This window comes from Balaenoptera physalus, assembly GCF_965194825.1.
Source record: "Balaenoptera physalus genome assembly, chromosome: 12".
Taxonomy (NCBI): Eukaryota; Metazoa; Chordata; class Mammalia; order Artiodactyla; family Balaenopteridae; genus Balaenoptera; species Balaenoptera physalus.
This window is the reverse complement of record NC_138897.1, coordinates 60,364,245-60,383,395: the sequence shown is the minus strand read 5'-3', so window position 1 is coordinate 60,383,395 and position 19,151 is coordinate 60,364,245. Positions and strand designations below refer to the sequence as shown.

Genomic DNA, 19,151 nt, shown 5'->3' with positions numbered 1-19,151 from the left:
GTTATTAAGTAAAGCAATCAGTTGGAATTATACACCTCTTAGAGTTTAAGGGTTAATTTAATAAGACACAACAACAATATCAGAAGTCTGGGGGTTTTACAAAGTCTCCTTACTGGATTTAAACTTCTTAAGAACAATGTTTTGATGCAGAATATTATCTGTTTTTCTTGCAGAGGTAATATTTTGTCTTACTTTTTATAGCCTTTTTTTTTTAATAGTCTTTTTTTTTTTTAAACCAGCAATTAGAAAGGCTTATATTTCAAGACTAAGAACTGGAATTTTACTGGTTAGCCCCAAGAGAAAAAGAGGATGCCTGGAAAACGCAACTCCTATGACACGGAAAGGAAAAGGTCAGAACAGGATAATTAAGAAATGGCATGTGGAGGGTGTATAATACTTTAGATATGTATTGTCTTGCATCTATATAAGTACCACACAGTCAGCATCTGTAAGTGATAGAACTGTTTGGAGACCTATATCAGCCTGAAGCCAAGGCTTATGTTTCCTCAATCATCCTTTGGCCTCTCACATCCAAGGCGGTATTCAGTGGATATCACCCAGAGAATGTAAGATCAATGAAAAAACAAAAGAGAGAGAAAGTGTCACAAATTTGGCACAGAGGAGACAATAGTGAGGAAAGAAGTTAGATTCATAACAAAGGGTAAACAGGAAAAGAGTAGAAACTATAGTTTTATCAAAATGACCTAGTACAATAACTGAAAACACACCCCAAACCTAAGAAATGCTGGATATCATGTGAAAATTAATGCATAGCTGAGCTTGCAAGAAAGAAAGGAAAACACAAAGATGACAGAAATTAAGAAGAAATAAAGAAATGTGGAAAGTAAAATGAAGTGATAATGTAGCAGCCGTGGTCTTTATCCAGCTTGGGAAACCAGGGGCATGGATTTTAACTTTCTTTAGGAATAGATCTTGAGCGCACATGAGGTCAAGATTTGAAGCTGGGCCACCTTCAATAAAGTTAGGACTTTAAAGGGCTTGACACTCAGTAAAATGTTCACTAGGAAGAACTCTAGTCTTCACACAGGGTGATAACAAGAAGCTCCTTTGTCTCTGTGAGGGCTCTTGGTGAGAAAGATTAGTGCCCTGAGGAAATACAGAACTCGAGGCCCATGTCTCATATGGGTCTAAACTCAAATTTCTTATATATAAGTAGAATGGAAAGCCCCATACCAAGGAATAATTTAAATATTTTTTCTTGAGTTGCTGATAGCCCAAGGGTTCCTAGAAGAACTACTTTCAAAACCCCTCTGAAGTAAAATACTCATAACTAAGGCCACAAGGAATTCACAAATGAAAAAAAAAAGTTCACTGAAAATGAACCCAAAATAAAAAATGAAGAACCAATCCACATATGAAACACTAGCAAAATCAAATCCTGGAACTTGAAGCACTAAAGGGGCATCGCTGTAAAAGAATAAAAATTCATGTTAAAAAATTATTGAAGAGTCAAAACCCTAAGAAATGGGTGATATATGAAATTGGACACCAGCTGAGGAGGTAGCTATTGAACTGGAAGTTAGACTTGAGAAAAATTAACAGAATGATGTGCAATGAATCAAAAAGATTTTTGAAATATAGAAAATATTTTTAAAAATATCATCTAGAAGCCTGGATGATAGGTTTTAACCCATTAATAGTAGCTTTTTAATGAAAAAGTAGAGTCTATGACTAAGAGTGATAGCAAAAAAGAGAGAGAGATATTTGATAAGAAAAAGGTTTTTTTTCAGAAAATTCATGAAAGAAAAGAATCCTCAGATTCAAAACTATCAATATCAAGTAAGATAAAAGTAAAGAGAGTGAGGAAAAGCAAAAGTAAGAAAAAAATTCTTTAAAAGGAACTAAATTAAAAGAAAAATTTATCCATAAAGGAATGATACTTTCATTGAATACAAGCTTCATAGTAGCAAAAACATATGAGAGAAGACACTCTCTCTTATGTGCTGAGAGAAAATTGTCCAACAAAAACTAAATATCCAACTAAATCATCATCCAAGAGTAAGGGTATATAGACAAATATAGATGGAGATAATTTACCCTTTTTGATCCTCACTGAAAGAATAAATAATGGATAGACTTCATGAAGAAGGCATTTGAATCCAGAATGAGGGAGAGAAATGCCAGACACATGGGTAAACAAGGAGATAAACAAGCATTAACTGTGTAGCATAACAATACTTGTTACAGAAGGAGTTATATAATATCCTTCTTCTCCATCTGAATTGAAATACGTTGACAAATATTTTAAAGATTTGGGCAGATGGAGATCAAAACAACAGTTTTCATTAACCAGTATATCTTGGAATATATGGTTTAGGTGTAGAACTAGACCAGCTTGAAAATCTACTCTGAAACAAACTTACACTTCAAAATGGTAGCCACTCCAAGATTTACAACCAGCCAAGAGCAACTGTACATTTTCAAGCAGCCTAAAGCCAAAAAGAAGAACAAGGAGCATATCAGACCATTCTCAACTCCTTCTCCCAAATTCACTAATCAGATGACTTACCACTTCTCTCGGAAGGTATATCAGCAAGATAAATAGAAGTTATGTGGCTGTAACAAATAATGCAGAAATCTCATTGGATTACAGTAAGAAAGCTCTATTTTTTTTGATCTTATAAAACCCACTGTTTTTCAGCTGTAGACCTACTCAATGACTTCACGCCTGGTCTCACTACTGGCTGATGGAGAGGTGCCTCTTCGGCTGAGAAGGCAAATAAATGCAAACCGCATGATCGCTCTTCCACTGAGAAGCTGCACAAGTCATACCTATTTATATTCCATTGGCTAAAATTTCACACAGCCAAACTTGATCTGAACAAATACAAATCCTACCAAAGGAGGAATGAGTGAGGGGGTAAGGCAAGAAACACCCCCATAGTGTCATTCTGTCCACATGGAAAGAAGGAGCCAGAAGAAGATAATAGTGAAATTTTATATGCATGTTGATGTGTGGGGAGGCAGGTGGTTATAAAGCAAGATGAGATTAATGTTCCATAGAGCTACCATGACCCTGCAATCCCACCCCTGGGCATAAACCCGGAGAAAACCATATTTCAAAAAGATACATGCACCCTAGTGTTCACTGCAGCACTGTTCACAATAGTCAAGACATGGAAGCCACCTAAGTGTCCGTCGACAGATGAACGGATAAAGAAGAAGTGGTGTGTGTGTATATATATATATATATATATATATATATACACACACACACAATAGAATACTACTCAGCCATTAAAAAAAAGAATAAAATAATGTCATTTGTAGCAATGTAGATGGACCTAGAGATTATAATATTAGGTGAAATAAGTCAGACAGTGAAAGACAAATATCATATAATATCACTTATATGTGGAATCTAAAATATGACACAAATGAACATATCTATGAGAGTTTGGGATTGACATATACACACTACTCTATGTAAAATAGATATCCAACAAGGACCTACTGTATAGCACAGGGAACTATACTCAATATTTTGTAATAACCTAAAAGGGAAAAGAATCTGAAAAAAAAAAAAATATATATATATATATATATATGTTGTAACTGAATCACTTTGCTGTACACCTGAAATTAACACAACATTGTAAATCAACTATACTTCAATAAAAAAAGAACACATTATACATTTTAAATACGTGCAGTTCATTGTATTAATATTTCAATTACTTCAATAAAGCTGCAAAAATTCTGCTTCCTACAATTAATACACATTCTTCTCTTGCACACATGGAACACTCTGAAAATTGATCATATTTTTGGACAAAAAGCAATTCTCAATATGTTTCAAAAATAGGTATTATACAGGCCATGTGTTCTGATCTTAATGTAATAATGATAGAAACCAATTACAAAGAGATAAATTTAAAAACTCATACCTAAGAAATTAAAAACATAATTCTAAGAAATTCATGGTTCAAAGATGAGTCATAATAGATGAGTCATAATATTCAAAACTGAATAATTCATAGAATACTGCCTTTGATAGTTTCCTATTGCTGCTGTAACAAATTGAAAAAGCTTGGTGGCTTAAAACAGCATGAATTATTATCTTACTATTTTGTATGTCAGAAGTCTGAAATGGGTCTTAGCTAAAATCTGTGTCAGAGGGCTGCATTCCCTCCTGGAGGCTCTAGGAGAGACTCTGTTCCCTTGCTTTGTCCAGTTCCTGGAGGTCACCTGCATTCATTCATTCATGACCCCCTTCCACCCTCAAAGCCAGAAATGGCCGGTTGAGTCATTTTCATATTGCATAACCTGATTCTGACTTTCTCTCTCTTTCACTTACGAGGAGCTTTGCAATTATGTTGGGATTAGCCACTTGGCTAATCTAGAGTAATCTTCACAACTCAGGGTCAGTTAATTAGCAAACTTAATTCCATCTGCCATGTAAACTTCCCCTTGCTATGTAATATAATATATTCACAGGTTCTAGGGACTAGAATGTGGATGCACCACCTTTGGTGGGGGGCAGGGAGCACTATTCTGCCTACCCCACAGCCAAAGTATTAACTTGAGAGGAAAGTATAGACTTTAAAGTACAGACTATAAAGAAGAAAGGTTAAATTTTGAGGTAAGCCTCCATCTTAAGAAGACAGAAAAAGAAAACCAGAAAAAGCCAAATAAATGATGAAAGGAATATTTATGACAAGGGAAAAACAATTAATGAGACAGGACACATAAATGTTACAGAAGATCACAAAAGCCAAGCTGCTTCTTGAAAAGAATAATAAAAATGAAAACAAAGTCTCTTGCACATTAAATCTAGAAAAATGAACCACTCAAATTAACATTAAAGAAATGAGGAATACATAATTGATTAAAAATACAGCATAAAATGAAAAATTTTAATCGATAATTTCAAAATAAACTGTTTTTATAAAAAATACAACTTGTTAAAACTGGCTCAGGAACACATTTTTTAAAACCATAAACCTATAATCATTAAAGAAATTGAATCAGTACTGAGAAACCTACCACCCTCATGAACACACTGTAATGTTCTAGGTCCACAAAAATTTTAAAAGCAAGTTCTACTAAATCTTCAAGGAACAGAGAATTTTCAGAGAATTGAAAAATAGGCAATATCCCTCAAACTCATTTTATTAGGCCAGTGAAATTTTGGCACTCAAATCAGAGAAGTCTTTAGAAAAAGGAAATTTAGAGTACAGCTCACTTCTTAAAAATTAATATAGATACAAAAATCTGTATCAAAACACTAAAGCAATGTATGAAATCATAGAATGTATTGAAAACTTTGTGTTTCACAGGAAAGCAAACAGTATAACGTTAGAATCTCTAAGTCATTAATAGATGCGGAAGAAAATATAACACCCTTTTATGATCCAAACTTAGCTAGAAATAGAAGGCAGCTTATTTAATATGACAAATGATGTCCAGTAGACCTACAGTAAATAGCATACTTAAACATTTATAACACAGAAAAATAAAACCATAATAAACCAAATTACTCCTCTAAAATTCTCAAAAGAAGAAAATACTATTAAGACTTTATTCAACATATATTGGTAGTCCTTTCAAGTGCAAAAAGACAAGACAAAGAAATATAAAAGTATTGGAAAGAAAGAAAAGGTTATTATTTACTGACAATCTGATTGCCTTCATAGAAAACCCAAGAGATTCCACAGATAAATTAACACTATTGTTAAGTGCCAGATAGAAGACCAAAAAATAAAAATCCAATAGCAGCAAATATTTAGACAATTTATATAGAACATGTAATTAAAAAAAAAAAAGAACATTAACAGAGGAACAGAGCCAAGTTAGTGTCTATGAATGTCTAATTAAAAATGAATAAGATCGGGGGACGAGGCAAGATGGCGGAAGAGTAAGACGCGGAGATCACCTTTCTTCCCACAGATACAGTAGAAATACATCTACACCTGGAACTGCTCCTACAGAACACCCACTGAATGCTGGCAGAAGACGTCAGACCTCCCAAAAGGCAAGAAAATCCCCACGTACTTGGGTAGGGCAAAAGAAAAAAGAAATAACAGAGACAAAAGAATAGGGACGGGACATGCACCAGTGGGAGGGAGCTGTGAAGGAGGAAAGGTTTCCACACACTAGGAAGCCCCTTCGTGGGCGGAGACTGCGGGTGGCAGAGGGGGGAAGCTTCGGGGCCACGGAGGAGAGCACAGCCACAGGGATGCGGAGGGCAAAGCGGAGAGGTTCCCACACAGAAGATCGGTGCTGACCAGCACTTACCAGCGCAAGAGGCTTGTCTGCTCAGCCGCTGGGGCGGGCGGGGCTGGGAGCTGAGGCTCGGGCTTCGGTGCTAGCCGGGAGGGAGTCCGGGAAAAAGTCTGCAGCTGCCAAAGAGGCAAGAGACTTTTTCTTGCCTCTTTGTTTCGCGGCGTGCAAGGAGAGGGGATTCAGACCGCCGCCTAAACGAGCTCCAGAGACTGGCGCGAGCCACGGTTATCAGCTCGGACCCCAGAGACGGGCAGGAGATGCTAGGGCTGCTGCTGCCACCACCAGGAAGCCTGTGTGCGAGCACAGGTCACTCTCCACACCGCCCCTCCCGGGAGCCTGTGCAGCCTGCCACTGCCAGGCTCCCGTGATCCGGGAACAACTTCCCCAGGAGAACGCACGGCACGTCTCAGGCTGCTGCAACGTCACGCCGGCCTCTGCCGCCGCAGGCTCGCCCCGCCTCCTCCGTACCGCTCCCTCCCACTGTCCTGAGTGAGCCAGAGCCCCTGAAGCAGCTGCTCCTTTAACCCCGTTGTGTCTGGGTGGGGAACAGACGCCCTCAGGCGACCTACATGCAGAGGCGGGTCCAAATCCAAAGCTGAACCCCGGGAGCTGTGCGAACAAAGAAGAGAAAGGGAAATCTCTCCCAGCAGCCTCAGAAGCAGCGGATTAAAGCTCCACAAACAACTTGATGTGCCTGCATCTGTTGAATACCTGAATAGACAACGAATCATCCCAAATTCAGGAGGTGGACTTTGGGAGCAGTATATATTAATTTTTCCCCTTTTCCTTTTTTTGTGAGTGTATATGTGTATGCTTCTGGGTGAGATTTTGTCTGTATAGCTTTGCTTTCACCATTAGTCCTAGGGTTAGGTCCGTCCGTTTTTTGTTTGTTTTTTTTTTTTACTTAAAAAAAATTTATTTTCTTAATAATTTTTTCCTTATTTCCTATTTTTAGAAATTAAAAAAAAATTTTTTAATAAGTTTTTTCATATTTTTTTTTTTAAAAATTAAAAATTTTTTTCTTAATAAACTTTTTCTTAATTTTTTCCTTAATTTTTATTATAAAAAATTAATAAATCTATTTTTAAAAATTAAAAAAAATTTTTTTCTTAATAAATTTATTCTTATTTTTTTTCTTATTTTTTATTGTAATAGTTTTATTTTATTTTATTTTATCCTCTTCAACGTGATACATCATATTAACAAACTGAAGGAGAAAAACCATATGATCATCTCAATAGATGCAGAGAAAGCTTTCGACAAAATTCAACACCCATTTATGATAAAAGCCCTGCAGAAAGTAGGCATAGAGGGAACTTTCCTCAACATAATAAAGGCCATATATGACAAACCCACAGCCAACATTGTCCTCAATGGTAAAAAACTGAAACCATTTCCACTAAGATCAGGAACAAGACAAGGTTGCCCACTCTCACCACTATTATTCAACATAGTTTTGGAAGTGTTAGCCACAGCAATCAGAGAAGACAAAGAAATAAAAGGAATCCAAATCAGAAAAGAAGAAGTAAAGCTGTCACTGTTTGCAGATGACATGATACTATACATAGAGAATGCTAAAGATGCCACCAGAAAACTACTAGAGCTAATCAATGAATTTGGTAAAGTAGCAGGATACAAAATTAATTCACAGAAATCTCTTGCATTCCTATACACTAATGATGAAAAATCTTAAAGTGAAATTAAGAAAACACTCCCATTTACCACTGCAACAAAAAGAATAAAATATCTAGGAATAAACCTACCTAAGGAGACAAAAGACCTGTATGCAGAAAATTATAAGACACTGATGAAAGAAATTAAAGATGATACAAATAGATGGAGAGATATACCATGTTCTTGGATTGGAAGAATCAACATTGTGAAAATGACTCTACTACCAAAGCAATCTACAGATTCAATGCAATCCCTATCAAACTACCACTGGCATTTTTCACAGAACTAGAACAAAAAATTTCACAATTTGTATGGAGACACAAAAGACCCCGAATAGCCAAAGCAATCTTGAGAACGAAAAATGGAGCTGGAGGAATCAGGCTCCCTGAATTCAGACTATATTACAAAGCTACAGTAATCAAGACAGTTTGGTACTGGCACAAAAACAGAAATATAGATGAATGGAACAGGATAGAAAGCCCAGAGATAAACCCACGCACATATGGTCACATTATCTTTGATAAAGGAGGCAAGCATATACAGTGGAGAAAAGACAGCCTCTTCAATAAGTGGTGCTGGGAAAATTGGACAGGTACATGTAAAAGTATGAAATTAGAACACTCCCTGACACCATACACAAAAATAAACTCAAAATGTATTAAAGACCTAAGTGTAAGGCCAGACACTATCAAACTCTTAGAGGAAAACATAGGTAGAACACTCTATGACATAAATCACAGCAAGATCCTTTTTGACCCAGCCCCTAGAGAAATGGAAATAAAAACACAAATAAACAAATGGGACCTAATGAAACTTAAAAGCTTTTGCACAGCAAAGGAAACCATAAACAAGACGAAAAGACAACCCTCAGAATGGGAGAAAATATTTGCAAATGAAGCAACTGACAAAGGATCAATCTCCAAGATTTACAAGCAGCTCATGCAGCTCAATAACAAAAAAACAAACAACCCAATCCAAAAATGGGCAGAAGACCTAAATAGACATTTCTCCAAAGAAGATATACAGATGGCCAATAGACACATGAAAGAATGCTCAACATCACTAATCATTAGAGAAATGCAAATCAAAACTACAATGAGGTATCATCTCACACAGGTCAGAATGGCCATCATCAAAAAATCTACAAACAATAAATGCTGGAGAGGGTGTGGAGAAAAGGGAACACTCTTGCACTGTTGGTGGGAATGTAAATTGATACAGCCACTATGGAGAACAGTATGGAGGTTCCTTAAAAAACTAAAAATAGAACTACCATATGACCCAGCAATCCCACTACTGGGCATATACCCTGAGAAAACCATAATTCAAAAAGAGTCATGTACCAAAATGTTCATTGCAGCTCTATTTACAATAGCCAGGACATGGAAGCAACCTAAGTGTCCATCATCGGATGAATGGATAAAGAAGATGTGGCACATATATACAATGGAATATTACTCAGCCATAAAAAGAAATGAAATGGAGGTATTTGTAACGAGGTGGATGCAGTTAGAGTCTGTCATACAGAGTGAAGTAAGTCAGAAAGAGAAAAACAAATACAGTATGCTAACACATATATATGGAATCTAAGGGAAAAAAAAAAAAAGGTCATGAAGAACCTAGTGGCAATATGGGAATAAAGACACAGACCTACTAGAGAATGGACTTGAGGATATGGGGAGGGCGAGGGGTGAGATGTGACAGGGTGAGAGAGTGTCATGGACATATATACACTACCAAATGTAAAATAGATAGCTAGTGGGAAGCAGCCGCATAGCACAGGGAGATCAGCTCGGTGCTTTGTGACCACCTAGAGGGGTGGGATAGGGAGGGTGGGAGGGAGGGAGATGCAAGAGGGAAGAGATATGGGAACATATGTATATGTATAACTGATTCACTTTGTTATAAAGCAGAAACTAATACACCATTGTAAAGCAATTATACTCCAATAAAGATGTTTAAAGAAAAAAAAAAAAGGTAAATGAAATTCACTTGAAAAACAAATATTAAAAAAATGTGGTTAGATTTCCAAGGGTTCCAGCTGAATTTAAATGTCCTCCTCAAATCACATAAGACCTATATTAAATTTAACAAGGGAGACTTTTGTAAGTAAATTCTGCAATTATTAACTCTCAAAGGCATTCCATTTACCTATATGAATTCATGTTACATGATTGCTGGAGAGGATGGAGACACTGAGAAAAAGATGTTGTTCTGATGCTTTACAATATGCTGGAGATTTTGTAATATATCAAAATTGTGTGTGCCCACTGACACTGTTAAATAAATGTGATCTGTATAATATTTTCCTGAAAAAAAAAATGAATAAGATCTGTATAGGAATATGTATAAAACTTTACTGTGGAACATAAATGAGGACTTATAGAGTCAATGTGCTCATATATTGGAAGACCCACGCTTACAAAGACGACAATCTGCCAGAATTAATTGGTAAATTCAGTGTTTCAAATAAAAATCCCCACCACATTTGAGAAACTTAAAGATGAATTTAAAAATTTTATGCAAAAATAAACAGCCATGAAGGTACAAGAAAATTAGGAAGAATGTGAAGAATAAAAGAGGATGTGTCCTTCCATATTTGAACCTTCCCTTTGATATTAATGCAGCAATAGAAGAATACATCAATGGACCAGAACTGATAACCTGAAAGAGAAATTCTCAAAAGAAGCTCTTGGAATATGACAAAGGAAGCATTAAAAATCAGTGGGCAGAAGCAATCTACAGATTCAGCGCAATCCCTATCAAACTACCAATGGCTTTTTTCACAGAACTAGAAAAAAAATTGCACAATTTGTCTGGAAATACAAAACACTCTGAATAGCAAAAGCAATCTTGAGAAAGAAAAACAACAGAGCTGGAGGAATCAGGCTCCCTGACTTCAGACTATACTACAAACCTACAGTAATCAAGACAGCATGATACTGGCACAAAAACAGAAATACAGACCAATGGAACAGGATAGAAAGCCCAGAGATAAACCCACGCACATATGGTCACCATATCTTTGAAAAAGGAGGCAAGAAAATACAATGGAGAAAAGGCAGCCTCTTCAATAAGTGGTGCTGGGAAAACTGGACAGCTACATGTAAAAGAATGAAATTAGAACACTTCCTAATACCATACACAAAAAGAAACTCAAAATGGATTACAGACCTAAATGTAAGGCCAGACACTATCAAACTCTTAGAGGAAACATAGGCAGAACACTCTTTGACATAAATCACAGCAAGATCCTTTTTGACCCACCTCCTAGAGAAATGGAAATAAAAACAAAAATAAACAAATGGGACCTAATGAAACTTAAAAGTTTTTGCACAGCAAAGGAAACCATAAATAAGACGAAAAGACAACCCTCAGAATGGGAGAAAATATTTGCAAACGAAGCAACTGACAAAGGATTAATCTCCAAAATATACAAGCAGCTCATGCAGCTCAATATCAAAAAAAACAAACAACCCAATCCAAAAATGGGCAGATCTAAATAGACATTTTTCCAAAGAAGATATACAGATTACCAACTAACACATGAAAGGATGCTCAACATCACTAATCATTAGAGAAATGCAAATCAAAACTACAATGAGGTATCAACTCACACCAGTCAGAATGGCCATCTTCAAAAAATCTACAAACAATAAATGCTGGAGAGGGTGTGGAGAAAAGGGAACCCTCTTGCACTGTTGGTGGGAATGTAAATTGATATAGCCACTATGGAGAACAGTATGGAGGTTCCTTAAAAAATTAAAAATAGAACTACCATTATGACCCAGCAATCCCACTACTGGGCATATACCCTGAGAAAACCATAATTCAAAAAGAGTCATGTACAGGAAAAAAGACGCAGACGTAGAGAATGGACTTGAGGACACAGGGAGGGGGAAGGGTAAATTGGGATGAAGTGAGAGAGTGGCATGAACATATATACACTACCAAATGTAAAATAGATAGCTAGTAGGAAGCAGCCACATAGCACAGGGAGATCAGCTCCGTGCTCTGTGACCACCTAGAGGGGTGGGATAGAGAGGGTAGGAGGGAGACACAAGAGGAAGGAGATATGGGGATATATTTATATTTACAGCTGATTCACATTGTTATAAAGCAGAAACTAACACACCATTGTAAAGTAATTATACTCCAATAAAGACGTTAAAAAAATAATAAAATGTAAAAAAAAAGAGTCATGTACCACAATGTTCATTGCAGCACTATTTACGATAGCCAGGACATGGAAGCAACCTAAGTGTCCATTGACAGATGAATGGATAAAGAAGGTGTGGCACATATATACAATGGAATATTACTCAGCCATAAAAAGAAATGAAATTGAGTTATTTGAAGTGAGGTGGATGGACCTAGAGACTGTCATACAGAGTGAAGTAAGTCAGAAAGAGAAAAACAAATACCCTATGCTAACACATATATATGGAATCTAAAAGAAAAAAAAAGAAAAAATGGTTCTGATGATCCTAGCCGCAGGACAGGAATAAAGATGCAGACACAGAGAATGGACTTGAGGACACGGGGAGGGGGGAGGGTAAGCTGGGACGAAGTGAGAGAGTGGCATGGACATACATACACTACTAAATGTAAAATAGATAGCTAGTGGGAAGGAGCTGCATAGCACGGGGAGATCAGCTCCATGCTTTGTGACCACTTAGAGGGGTGGGATAGAGAAGGTGGGAGGGAGACGTAAGAGGGAAGGGATATGGGATATATGTATACATATAGGTGATTCACTTTGTTATACAGCAGAAACTAACACAACACTGTAAAGCAATTATACTCCAATAAAGATGTTAAAAAAAAAAATCAGTGGGCAGGATGGGCAATTCAACAAGATAAATAACTATCCATATGGGTAAAAGATAAAATTAGATGAATGCTTAACTGCCCTTCAAAAAACAATAATTAACTTTGGTTAAATACTAGAAAGTTATATTAGTTTCCTAGGGCTGCTATAATAAAGTACCACAAACAGGGAGACTTAAAAACATGGAAATGTATTGCCTCACATTTCTGGAGGTAGAAATCTAAAATCAAGGTATGGACAGGGCTGTGCTCCATCTGAAGCCTGTAGGGGAATCCTTCCTTGCCTCTTCCTAGCTTCTGGTGGTTTGCCAGCAATCTTTGACACTCTTTGGCTATCAGATGCAGCCCTCCTATCTTCCATCTTCACAGGGCATTCTCCCTGTGTGTCTTCGTACCATCTTCTCTCAATGAATGGTGACTATATATAGTTAACAATGCCAGTTTTGTGTATTTGAACATTGTTAAAAGAGTAGATCTTAAAAGTTCTCTTCACAAGATAAAAGGTGTAACAATGTGAGGTGATGCATTTTAACTAACATTGTGGTAATTATTTTGCCATATATATACATATATAAAATTGTTTCATTGTACACATTAAACTAATACAATATTATGTGTGATTATATTTCAAAAAAACTGGGGGGAAAAGTACTCTTTTCAAGAAAACTTTAATTAAGTAAATGGTTCTTCAAAATCTGTCGCTAAATAGTACATCTCTCTAATTCTTAACAGTCTGGGGAAAGAAGTGGTCTTTGGCTTTTTGGCATAGTGTAATAGTCAAGAAAGAAGACTTGGCAGAAAGGGAAAGACAAATACCATATGATATCACTTATATGTGGACTCTAAAATATGACACAAATGTACAATACCTATCTATGAAACAGAAACAGACTCACAGACATAGAGAATGGATTTGTGGTTGCCAAGGGGGGGCTGGGGGAGGGAAGGATTGGGAGCTTGGGATTAGCAGATGCAAACTATTTTATATAGGATGGATAAACAACAAGGTCCTATTGTATGGCACAGGGAACTATATTCAATATCCTGTGATAAACCATAATGGAAAAGAATATGAAAAAGAACATGTATGTATAACTGAATCACTTTGCTGTACAGCAGAGATTAACACATTGTAAATCAACTATACTTCAATAAAATTAAAAAAAAAAAAAAAAAAGAAAGAAGACTTGGGTACCAGTTCGCCTGAGTTCAACTTCTGGCTTGGTCACTTTCAAGCTATGTGATCTTGGGCAAGTGATGTTACCTCTCTGAGCCTTGGTTTCCTCCTCATCTGTAGAATGGAATAAAAATAATACCTCCCTCATAGGTTTCATGAGGATTAAATGTGCTAATATAGAGAAAGAATAGGATAAGCACTCATCAAATGTTAGTTATTTTCATTATTGTGCTAGTGGTTTTCATCATTCACATATACCATGAGCTAAAGGCTAAAAACATATTAGCAAGTAGAGGTACTAATAGACTTCTTTTAATGAAAATAAAAAGAATGTCTGGACATCTGGTGAATCATCTAAGGCCATTCAAAATAAAAATGTTGTAACAACATACAGTCAAAGATAGGGCTCAGCAATGCAAATACTGTGTTCCCTCCAAGTTTAATAAATAGGATAAACAATACAAGGAACCATGAGATTAAAAGGCCAATGGGAAAATTTCTGCCTCTGAGAACCATGTTATGAAGATTTTGAAAAGGGAGCCAGAGGTCTCTAAGCACATTTGTGTTTGGATACTTATTTGGTAATCAGGGTTATTGATTTCACATTATTCATGTTTAAGTTAATGGCCCAGTCGTTTGGAAGAGCCCCATTGATTCTACACTCATCAGCAAGGTGTCTATGGTCATTTACAGGTGTGCCATACCTTGTGAAAACGGATAGGCTTCCACAAAGCAGTCACGCCATAGACCTGAATAAATGCTGACAAATACATAGTATAGATAATTACAAAAATACAGCCTTGGTTCCATCTGAACAGGCACGAATTTTAGATTACTGATAATTCAAGTTAGCTGAGGTTTAACACAGATCAAAAGGGTACATTCTGAAATAAAACAGGGACTCAGATAGGTGTTTGTTGCCAGTGTTTGTTGCAGCACCATTCACAATAGTCAACAGTTAAAGTCAAAGAGTCAGAGGTGGATACAACCCAAATGTCCATCAACAGATGAATAGATAAACGAATATTATATATACACACAATATGTTATTCAGCCTTAAAAAAGAATGAAGTTCTCATATGTACTACAACATGAAAAACCTTGAAAACATTATGCTAAGTGAAATAAACCACACACAAAAGTACAAATATTATATGCTTCCATTTATATAAAATATCTATAATAGGCAAGTTCATAGAGACAGGAAGTAGTTAAGAGGTTACCAGGGGATGAGGAGAGAGGGAATAGAGACCTATTGCTTCATGGTTACAGAGTTTCTCTTTGGAGTGATGACAAGTTTGGAAATAGATAATGGAGACGGTTGCACAACACTGTAAATGTAAATAATGCCACTAAATTGTACACTTAAAATGATGAAAATGGCAAATTTTATGTTACATATTTTACCACAATAAAAAAATAAAAACAAAAAAGCAATAGCTACAGCTCTGATGACTCATACTCATCTAGTTTCTCTCTTACCTCTGAGGCGACTGGAATTTAATTACTAAGAAATAGAATTTTAAGAACATACTATAAATTATGTTTTACTAAGATATATTATATTTCATTATTTTTCCTCCTTCCTCCTACTATCCACAATTCTAGGCTTCTTTACAGAAGTAAAAATCTCGTACTATGGGTTTCCCAAAGCACAGTACAACGCCACAATAAAGGCAGTGCCATGGAGCACGTCCATCTGAAGCTACAAGGCTTTGTTTATAACATTTGACTTGAAGTTACCATAAAAGCGTGTAATAACAAGCCATGTTATGATACAATTCTGCCTCCATGATTCTAAAGAAGCTACTCAATAAGATAAGCATGTCATCTACCTCATTCCATCATGCAACCGTCTAGTGTATTCAATGTTGTCTATGTTTAAAAAATCCACTTTAACATCGTGTCTTAGAGGGATACATTTAGAGTTATGAATTTCTTGTGAAAATTGTTCTCTTTATATTTCTTTGAATAGCAATAGGAAAATCAACTCTTGCCCTTTCTCTAGCAGTCGAAGAGGGAATACACTTGCAGGTGAAATAAATTGTCTTCCTTCTGTTGAAATGAAACTGTAATCTGTGTGCTCAGTGGCATATGCAAATAGCAGATTGAAACTTGGTCACAGAAAATTTTCTGTTCCCGACAACATCTGTTACACTTGACAGATGCTCCAGTGCCAATATCACACCACGTAAAGCGAGACTGCAAGAAAGTAGAAACTCCCAGTGTTTTAGCTTCTCTTCTGAAGAAAAATGCCATTAACTCAGAAACTAGGTTCTGAACTCAATAAAGTGTATATAATGTTTGCACTTTGTGGATGTAGAGCATATGTGATTGCAATGATTAAAATATCATATTCCTCACTCCCTGCTTTCTGACAGACAGAAGGTCTGGTTTCTTTAATCTTATATTTGAGTTCATAACATTTCAAAATGTTTTCATTTTTCCCCTATGATTATAAAAGTAAGAAATAGAATATCTGAAAAATGTGAAATGTTTATTCCCAATCATAAGAATATCACGATGCTAATAAATGTGTATGCAAAGAATATAACCAGTAAAATGACTAGAGAAAATGCAAATAATAAATGCATATCAGACTTTGATTTTTCTAAAATTGAAATGAATGTAAGTTAACAAAAATGAGGTATAATATATAAGGCATACACATTAAAATATGATTCCAAAATCTAGTGATAGTACATTAAGTCCAGAGTACTGCTGCATTGATTGCAGAATAGTACATTTATATGTTCATTTTGGAAAGCATTTTGGCATATCAAAGGTCATTAAAAAAATGTTAGACTCATTTTAGGAAGCTGCTGGTTAATTTTGTGATGATAAACAAGCACCAGCTGTTGACTTTCTCCACAAAATTCAATCCTGGAGAAACTAGAGGGAAAAAAAAAACATATTCCAGAAATCAATAAAAAAAAAAAAAACCTGAGCAACCCATTCAGAGCATTCAGTGTGTTTTGAGTTGTTTATATCTGGAAGATAAGTGGCTATAGGCTATGAAGGAAGAGGGTGGATTGAAGCAGTATTGAGAGGGCAGGTTGAAGTTAAGCTTTCATTCTTAACATTTTTGGGAAATATTATATACATATTGTAAAACACACAAATCATAAGTGTATAGCTCAGAAAATGATTATGAATATAACTACTGCCCAGCTCAAGAGAGAAAATATTACAAACATCAACATCAAGACAGGGAACATTGTCAACATCCAGAAACCTCCCTCCTGCCCCGACCCAGTCTACTTTCCCCAGAGAGGACAACAGATTAGTTTTGGCTATTTTTGAACGTCATATAAGTAGAGTCATACTCTTTTGCATCAGGTATGTGTAGCTCAAAATTACAATGGACAGATTCAGTCATTTTATTGCATGTAGCAGTACTTTATTATTAGTATTGTTAACATTAATTTGTATTATTTATATTTTATTTATCACATTATATTTATATGCTTATGTTATTTATTATCTTATTAAATATAGCAATCATTTATGAAATACTATATAGTATTCTGTTGTATGAATATTTTAAATCTTTTAAAATCATACATTTAATGGGCATTTGGTTGTTCCTAGTTTTTGTTATTATAAAAAAAAAGTTGCTAAAACCTCCTTGTGCATACTCTTTGGTGCAAATACACATTTATTATATTGAATCTATACCTAAGAGTTATAAATTTTGTCTTAAGGGGAAAACAAAGAATGATAAATTTAAGAAATCACAAAAAATAAGTAAAACAAAAATAAATCATATAAGTTTAACTTTTTTTCTAATTCATATACTTATATCCAACCACAGAAAACTTGATCACTCAAATATGAAAAAAGAGCAGAAAGAATATACAATAAATAAATATAAATCAAACATATTCATACATATATCATTTGACCTTGAGAAATAATTGAACATCATTGGAGAACTTCCATATCTGTTGTGTAAAGTGACTGGATTATATTCAGGTTCAGTGATATTATTAAGAACCTAGCATATGCAGGTGCTTTTAACATAATGTTTGAAAATGTTTACTAATGTCTATTAAGTATGCTAGTAAGAAAGAATAACCACAGTTCAGGAGTAGACTGTGCTATATTTCTCCACTAGTGCCAGCACAGAACCGATGACCAACCCAAAGGCCACATTAGATGACATTCACATCAGAAGATGCCAGGATGGACAGATGTCACCTCCCACTGTCATATTGCTGCAGTTAGAAATTGAGTTAAGTGCTACTCTTGGACCAACTTAAGATTTTAATAAAGTGACTAAACATTGTATATTTATATTCACATTAAGTTTTCCCATATTATAACAATAGCCCTTTTCCCATATAATAAGAATAATCAGTTAACAGTAGAAATAGGGAAGTGACAACTTATTCCCCATTGGGTTGCACAGAGGTATCTGGTTGCCTTTCACTGGACTGCTCCAAGGCATTTTACTCATTTGTTAATAATAATAATAATTCACGAATACCTATTCACCCAAATTCAAGTCACTTGCGCACACATTGCCCCATATGGTACTAGCCAGGGAGGGATGGTTCCCTAGGGAAAAATCAGGATGCTGTTAACAGGGGAAGAGGGAATTGACTTTGGAACAGATAAGAAACATAGATGTCTGTAAGACTTAGTCGTTTAAAGACAAACACAAGACAATAAATAATTAAATTTATGGATACAGTTAAAGACTAATTGTGGGACTTCCCTGGTGGCGCAGTGGTTAAGAATCCGCCTGCCAATGCAGGGGACACGGGTTCGAGCCCTGGTCCGGGAAGAGCCCACATGCCGCGGAGCAGCTAAGCCCGTGTGCCACAACTGTTGAGCCTGTGCTCTAGAGCCCACGAGCCACAACTACTGAACCCGTATGCCACAACTACTGAAGCCTGCGCACCTAAAGCCTGTGCTCTGCAACAAGAGAAGCCACCACCATGAGAAGCCTGCGCACTGCACTGAAGAGTAGCACCCACTTGCAGCAACTAGAGAAAGTCCGCGCGCAGCAACGAAGAACCAACGCAACCAAAAATAAATAAATAAATAAATAAATATTTTTTTTAAAAAAAAGACTAATTGTGAAACATCAAATCATAAGAAATACAGAATGAAATAAGCATAAATATTTGTAAATTCTTGAAGGGAGGTGAACTATACTGAGCTTAAAATAGATAGAGCGATCCAGGAAGGAAAGATGGATACACAGACTTCCAAGTTT

The 19,151-nt window shown here is 36.0% G+C and overlaps 1 long non-coding RNA gene across 1 annotated transcript in view; it reads right to left on the bottom strand.

Moving 5' to 3' along the window:
* Positions 1-18,640, bottom strand: part of LOC309640261 — a 115,280-nt gene extending 96,640 nt beyond the window's left edge. Inside the window, exon 1 of the long non-coding RNA XR_014252138.1 lies at positions 6,259-18,640. This is a non-coding gene — a long non-coding RNA (uncharacterized lncRNA). The remainder of the gene's footprint in view (positions 1-6,258) is intronic.
* Positions 18,641-19,151: the final 511 nt, after the last annotated feature.